The sequence below is a fragment of the Aulostomus chinensis genome, chromosome 4, assembly GCF_037954235.1.
Source record: "Aulostomus chinensis isolate RoL2024-O1b breed Wild chromosome 4, RoL_Achi_v1.0, whole genome shotgun sequence".
Lineage (NCBI taxonomy): Eukaryota > Metazoa > Chordata > Actinopteri > Syngnathiformes > Aulostomidae > Aulostomus > Aulostomus chinensis.
The window spans coordinates 23,177,417-23,185,134 of record NC_141323.1 but is presented as its reverse complement, the minus strand read 5'-3'; positions in this window follow the sequence as shown (position 1 = coordinate 23,185,134).

The following is a 7,718-nucleotide window of genomic DNA, read 5'->3' as shown; positions in this document are numbered from 1 at the left end:
AGGAACCGGAGTTGGTGGAAGAGGTTGAGGGTTACCAGCTAGGTATCGTTGGTTTCACCTCGACACATAGCTTCGGTTCCAGAACCCAAGTCCTTGAGAGGAGATGGACTCTCTCCTTTGCTAGAGTTGCTTCAATTGAAAGGCAGTGGGCCGGTGTGGGCTTTCTGATAGCCCCCAGACTCTCTGCCTGTATGTTGGGGTTCACCCTGGTGGACGAAAGGGTTGCTTCCCTGCGCCTTTGTTCCTGACTTTTGCCCGAACTTATGCGCTGAACATCAGCTCAGAGTACCCACTCTTTAGAGTCCCTGGGAAGGTTGCTGGATGGCACCCCAACTGGGGACTTCATTGTCCATTTGAGGGACCACAATGCTCACGTGAGCAATGACAGCGTGACCTGAAGGGGTATGATAGGTGGGATGGCAGGCCTGACCTGAACCGGAGTGGTGTTAAGTTATTGGACTTCTGTGCAAGTCACAGAGACGAGCTGAATTATCACCTGATCACCATCTGCTGGTGAGTTGGATCAGGTGGCAGGGGAAGAGGCCGCGCAGACCCGGTTGGCCCAAACGAGTAGTGAGGGTCTGCTTGGAATGCCTGGCGGAAGAACCTGTCAACATGATCTTCAATTCCCACCTCCGGCAGAGCTTCCACCGTGTCCTGGAGGCAGTGGGAGACCTGTTCCACTGTGCCACTGCTGAGGTGGCTGTTGTGAGCCGTGGCTGCAAGGCTGCTGGGGCAAGTCATGGCAGTAATCCCGGAACCTGCTGGTGGACACCAAAGGTGAGGAAAGCTGTCAGGCTGAAGAAGGAGGCCTATAGGGGATGGCTAGTCTGTGGGTCTCCATAGGCAGCCGACTGGTACTGGCAAACTAAGTGGTGTGCGGCAGTTGGAGGAGTTTGGTGAGGCCGTGGAGAATGACTATTGATTGGCTCTGAAGTGGTTCTGGTGAACTGTCCGTTGCCTCAGGGGGGGAAGGTTGGTAACTTGCTCTGACTGTCTGGGATGGGAGGCTGCAAATGTCAATTAGGGAGATAGTTGAAAGATGGAAGAAATACTTTGAGGAACTCCTCAATCCCACCAACACATATTCCATGGAGGAAACAGAGTTGGGGGGAGGACTTAAGGAGGGGTCGTCTAATCTCTGGGGCAGAAGTCCCGGAGGCAGTGAAACAACTCTGCGGTGACAGGATGAGATCCACCCTGGGTATCTCGAAGCTCTGGATGTTGTTAGGCTGTCGTGGTTGACACGTCTTTGCAACATTGCATGGAGATTGGGGGCAGTGCCTTTCGAGTGGCAGACCAGGTTGGTGGTCCCCATCTTTAAGAAAGGGGACCAGAGGGTGTGTTACAACAATCAGGTTATCCCACTACTCAGCATCTCTGGAAAGGTCTACGCCAGGATACTGGAGAGGAGGGTCAGGTCCAAAGTTGAACCTCAGATCAAGGAGAAGCAATGTGATTTTAGTTGCAGCCATGGAACCGTGGATCAGCTCTTTAACCTTGCGAGGGTTCTGGAAGGGGCATGGGAGTTTGCCCAACCAGTCCACATGTGCTTTGTGGATTTGGATAAGGCTTACAACCTTGTTCCCTGGGGCATCCTGTGGTGGTACTCCGGGAGTATGGGGTGGGTGGCCCCTTACAAAGGGCCATTCAGTCTCTGTACCGAAGGAGTGAGAGCCTGGTTCACATTGCTGGCAATAAATCAGACTTGTTCCAGATAGGGTTGGACTCCAAGGCTGCCCTTAGTCACCGGTTCTGTTTGTAACTTTTATGGACAGAATTTGTAGGTGCAGCTGGCTGGTGGAGGGTGTCAAATTTGGTGGTGGGAGGATGTCGTCTCTGCTTTTTGCGGACGACGTGGTCCTCTTAGCTCCATCAAACCATGACTTCCAGCTCCTGCTGGGGCAGTGAAGAGGGAGCTAAGCCAAAAGGCAAAACTCTCGAGTTACCAATCAATCTATGTTCCAATCCTCACCTATTGTTGTGAGCTCATGGTAATGACTGAAGGACGGTCTGGGTTTCCTTGCAGAGGCGACTGCCCCCGCAACCCGGACCCGGATAAGCAGAGAATGACGAAGACGATGATGACTGGAAATATCCACAACTACCAATAAAGGAGCTGCTGGTTGAGGCTCACAGCTGTAAGGACTTCTTGTGAAGATGGAAAAAAAATGGCTGGATTGATTTTTTTGTGTTTAATTGGTTAGTTTGTTTAGTGAAGATCATGTGACCCGGAGTTTAAGTGCTCCAAGATCCTCCCCTGTCACAGACTTCAGGCTACACTGACTGTCTCTTTCCCTTCTCATTTTTCTACATTTTACAGTTAAAAAAGGTTTTAACCTACTCCTGTTTGGGAGAACGTGTCTTGACAGTTAAGTTTCAGATATATTCTATCTATTGGTATTATTTTTTTGTTGATCACTTTCCCATGCTCTGCTGTGCATTAATCATCTTTATATTTTTACTGTTTAAAACATTTGTTCAGTATTTTCTTTCTACCCCCCCAGCACAGTAGAAACAAAGAATGAGTTTCCCCAACAGTCTAACAGTAACCTCTCCCATCTGCCCCTTAGCAGCTTCATGTTCCACAATTCTCATCCTCTGGTCCTTCCTCTATTAGTGAGGGTGTTCACCTGGCAGCAGCATTAGCACTAACATAGAAACACGGCCAACAACACTCAGTGAGGTCATCAGGGAGCAGCGCCCTCCTGCTGGCTGGAACAGCGGTCTGACCTTCAGCTGACACCACCCCCTGTTAACCCCTCAATTAACCTCCACATCGGCCCCCCTGCTGGCAGAGCCCCCCCTCCATTCTATCTTTATTTCCTTTTATCATTTTCTGCCTGGATACACCCCAGCCCCAGGAAATTAACATCTTATTTCACTAATGCGTTTGGGAAAATGTTACTGTCCAGAAAGTCCGTAATCATACAGGAGTTCTACTTTTTCCGTGAACCAATTGCACATTGAGAAGATAGAAAGTTGAAAATATTAAAAACTCCAGGTAGAGTGTGTGCAATGACCTTTTCCTCTGATCACTCACTGTGTGCTGGATTGTAATGCCACAATTAGAAATGCTCCATTGTTTCTGTTTGCTGTCTGGGGAGACAAAAATCAGCACCTGTTTGATGTCAAGGTCATTTCTCTTACAATGTTAGATACATTAGAGCGTTGCAGTAGCAGCAGCCACCTCCTGCTTCAAGTTGCTGGGTATTCATCCATCCATCTTTCCCTTCTTTCTGCTCAGCTGGGTAGGAAACAACTCTTTCACACAAAATGAAAGTCCGCTGCCCTCGGCCATGAGAACAAATAAATGTTCTTGCTGTTGCTTTATACAAGAGGAAAAAAAGCAGATGGGTACATTAAAAGTGTTTTGTTTCCTTCATTTTCACATTGGAGTCAGACCTGAGAGTTGTATACAGATCCGATTATAAGTGCACATAATGTGACTAATTAGACAGGACAAGAGGAGGTGGCAGTAATGTGTGACACTTCTTTGTATCGCCATCTGTCTTTTTTCCCCTCATGGAACATCACTGCTTCTTTCTGACAAATGTGACAGTGTTCACTCTCATGGTCCTCTGTCAATCCACGAGATCCATAATAGCCATCATCACTTGCTTGTTAGCGCCAAGGTGGTTCACCTTGATATATTTGCAATATTGTGTTGTCAGTCATTAAAGATAATCATGCCTAAATAATGTCTGTCAGCATCCGAGCACATTTATGAAGTGATATGCGGTGCTGTTTTTGTCATAATGATTTCTGAGTGTGCAGTGGTATTACTATCGATCCTGATCATTTAGTAGGAAAACACATAAAGCAAAAAGGAAACCTATTCGCGCACTGTCAAAGTTTGAGAAGACTTGAACTGTTTAGATTTGTGGCATGACATTAGAATAAGATGAGGGGATCTTTCAGAGGTCTGCAAGGAAAAAAGAAAAAGAGTTCAAGTCATGTCACTTTCAATTAATCTCATCAGGTATGAGCTGTCTGGCACACGTGCATGGTTTACAATGCAAATAAGGTCGTTACCTGAGGACTCTAATTGACTTTGACAAGAGGCCGGAGAGGCCTGCTGCCTTACGCCATGTGTTATTTGTTTGCATGTTTTCTTTTTAGCCATGCAAATCATTGATGTGCTTGTCAACCTGGAAGGTGTGTGAAATTGAATTTGCATCGACAGAACGCTGACACGACGCACCTCTATTTGTAGGCAGGAAGTGCCAGTGAAAATGTGTCTATTTTTTTTAATGCAAGAACGTGTAGTTTGTATTTTCGTGGATGAAATGAAAAAATATATATCAGTGTCAGAACGGAGTCCCGGCAATGAAATGTAAATGATTTCCAAGTGAAAGATTTGTATTCTTTGTTCCACTCATCTTAGAGTAACAATGTGTGATGGCACTCAAACCTTAAATATTTAAAGACCCCCTTTTGCTAAAGCTTTGCTGAGGTACAAGGGCCTCTGACTGCTTCTAATCTCCTTGTTACCTGGAGGCGTCAACCCGGCAATGTGAAGATAACATGTGGCAGCTACAGCGAGATCACGAGACTGGAGCTTGAAAAACCTCTGGATGGGGCACGGTGAGGTTCAAAGATGTTGCCACTCGTCGTGCCCCGAGAAGGCGGCGCCGACAACATCTGCTTGAAAGAACGAAAAGTGTTGGAGAAGCTTGAAAGGAGAGAAGAGATGCTGAAATGTTTTCCAATCATTTCCTTTCCTGCCCAATTTCACAGAACCCCTCTTTCTCCCCAGTTCAGATGATGCAAATAGAATATTTTTGTTGAGGCCCTGTTCATAGAAGTCTGCATTCACAGATGCCTACACAGATAGTAACACAAGCAGGGGTCTTGGACCTGTAAATAAGTCATCAGCTTAAAGTTCCATGCTCTAACTTTTCTACTTTGCTTCCGCCCGTCCATTTGAAAGCTAATGGACCATGGTAGAGACAAATTGAGAAGGACGTGCGGACCAGGGATGCCTGTTTATTTGCTTGTACATGCTCCTTGAGCTATAAATTAGATGTCACCATTGTTTCATGTCATTGGTTGATGTGGACGTGTTGCGCTCTCCCAAGCAGTGCTTATGATTGTTTCTTCTTAACATTACTTAAATGAACTGGGGCCGCCACTGGCCTGCAGTCATGTGGACTACGGGGGTGATTGGCAGGTTGTTTATTGGGAGTGTGTTCTGTCATTGTTTACTTGAGCATGACAACCACAGGAAATGTTAATGAGGAAATCAGCTGCTTGATTTGTCTTCGATGGATTTGCAGTACAAAATAACCAAATATGTTAGATAGTGAAGCAGTTTGAATTTTAGTCAGTTTCTTTCAATTTTCAGTCGTTGCCAAGTGAAACCGTTCATGCTATAACTCCAAATGGCAGAGAAAGTCAGTTTTGCTGTTGCATAGCAATCTGTTTCAGACATTGAACTGTTTATGTGCTTTTGAGACCAACTGTGACTTCTTTGTACATCAAACCGTATTTATTTTTCACAGCTTCCACCAAAAAAATGCTTTAAATTGAGCATAAACATGAGCCTGAATGGAAAGCTTCCCTCATGGTGGTTTGAAAGGGCTTGTTTACAGAGCCGAGATGTGTGTTTGTGTGTATATATGTCTCTCTAACCCGAGCTACCCTGCCTAGACTTGTAGCGATGTGAGCATGAGAGAGACAGAAAGAGAAAAAAAGAGAGGGAGAGGGAGAAAGCATCTAGTAGCTTACCTCCCTTCATGCAGAAAGAAAACACGGATCAAGGTCTTAATAACACCAGCCATTGTGGCAAATATATAGGACTCAACTTTCCGCTTGGAGCAGCCTCTTCACATTGAGTTAACATGACTGACAAGCAAAGCCTCACCCACACACACACACACACACACACACACACGCACACACGCAAACATGCTGGCTTGTAACAGCAGACAAAAGCAGATCAGATCAAACAAACAAGTGCAACCAGGTGTTTTCTCATATTCTACTCGTGCAGTCTCAAAGCAGTTGTTTGTCCCCTTTCTTTATAAACAAACAACAAAAGCAATAAATGATCGTCAGATCTGCGTGATTGTTTTCATGCTGTAATCTACAGCACAGATCTCCTTTCAATAGCGAACATAAACAACACAGAAGCGATAACCCCCCCATCGCACCAGATGTTTAGCCTCGATGTGTTTATTTACCCGTCAGGCCTTGTTAATTGTTTCATCTGCTACAAATAAACACATCTCCTGTTGCATCTTTGTTTACATGGTGTTCAGCAAACGGCTACAGTGACAGTTTGTTTACGGTGATGTGAAGTGCGCGGCAACACATCAGTGGAATCATCGACGGGGTGTTTAGCATGCAGGGAATTCAATACATGGAGAAGGATTACAGGTGTGCATCGGCAGCACCTTCTTACATTTTCATCCCAGAATGAACGTCATCAGAAGTAGATAAATGCGTAATTCAAGGCTGCATTGTGATACGAACTGTGGCGTGCACTCTCATGCAGAGATTGAAGTTTCTGGAATCAAGTTCATACGACACGGAATTGCGAGCTGAACCAAAAACGTGACGATAATGCCACACTGTTTTAATTGCTCATCATTGTTGCAGTTAAAACTTGACATTGTGCCTATGGTTTATTCATCGTAAGTGGGATTTGAGCCACTGTGTCTGTCTGTCTGTCTATCTATCTATCTGTCTATCTATCTATCTATCTGCCTGTCTGTCTATCTATCTGCCTGTCTGTCTATCTATCTATCTATCTATCTATCTAGCTTCGACAGTCAGTCCTCATAACTACATCTCTGACACTGTACACCTCAATGTTTCAGTGGGGGGAGTTTTCCGATGTAAAATATTGCCGCCTTGCTGGTATGTTTCTAACTCCATCCTATTAATGTTACATAGTAATCAGATGTTCTTCTAGTTGCTACTGGAAGCAGAGCACAAATTCTTGTGTTGAAGAATTGGTTTCCTTGGAGAAATACTGGTTGAAGCAAACAGGAAAGTGGCGGGGTCTCTCTCCAAGGCTAATAAATTACTGTATATAGTACCGGAGAGGTGCATTGACTTGCGTGCTTGCAAATAGCCAACCACCAATTTCCCTTGGTCAACATTGGCATAATCAGAACAACATCAGGTGGTTTGATCACAACAGTTTGAGATCTTACGACCGAAGGCGCTAAAATATGATTCAAATCATTTCCCCGCTCAACTCCATGTTGTTCATGGAAGTTGTAATTGTTACATTTCTACACTACTTCTTTTTCCCTTCTGTTTGCCACCCATCTGTATGTTCCTGTCACAAGATGTAGTGTCGACAACTTTTTATGGAAAAGTGGGAGGGGGAAGCTGTTAGTGTGAGACCCTTTTTTCCCCTTACACACACCTGTTTTCTTAATCTCCATTGTCTGCTGGGTGATAACTGACACGTGTTGTTAGAACATGGCTGATGTATATATGAATATATAATGTTACTTCTTTTTTCCTTCGTATTATGAACAAATAGTAATCCATGTGTAACTATAAAAAACAACAACAAGCGTTTATACCAGCACTGGGGTACAGATTAGAGTGCATATTATACATATCCCAGACATATCTGGGAGTATTCACTGTTACATATTCCATCGAGTGTATTGAAGCTAAATATGAATAGTTCATTGGCACTTATTAATACTGTATGTTTGCTCTTCTTTAATACAAAAGTCCTGGGGAGTCATCTA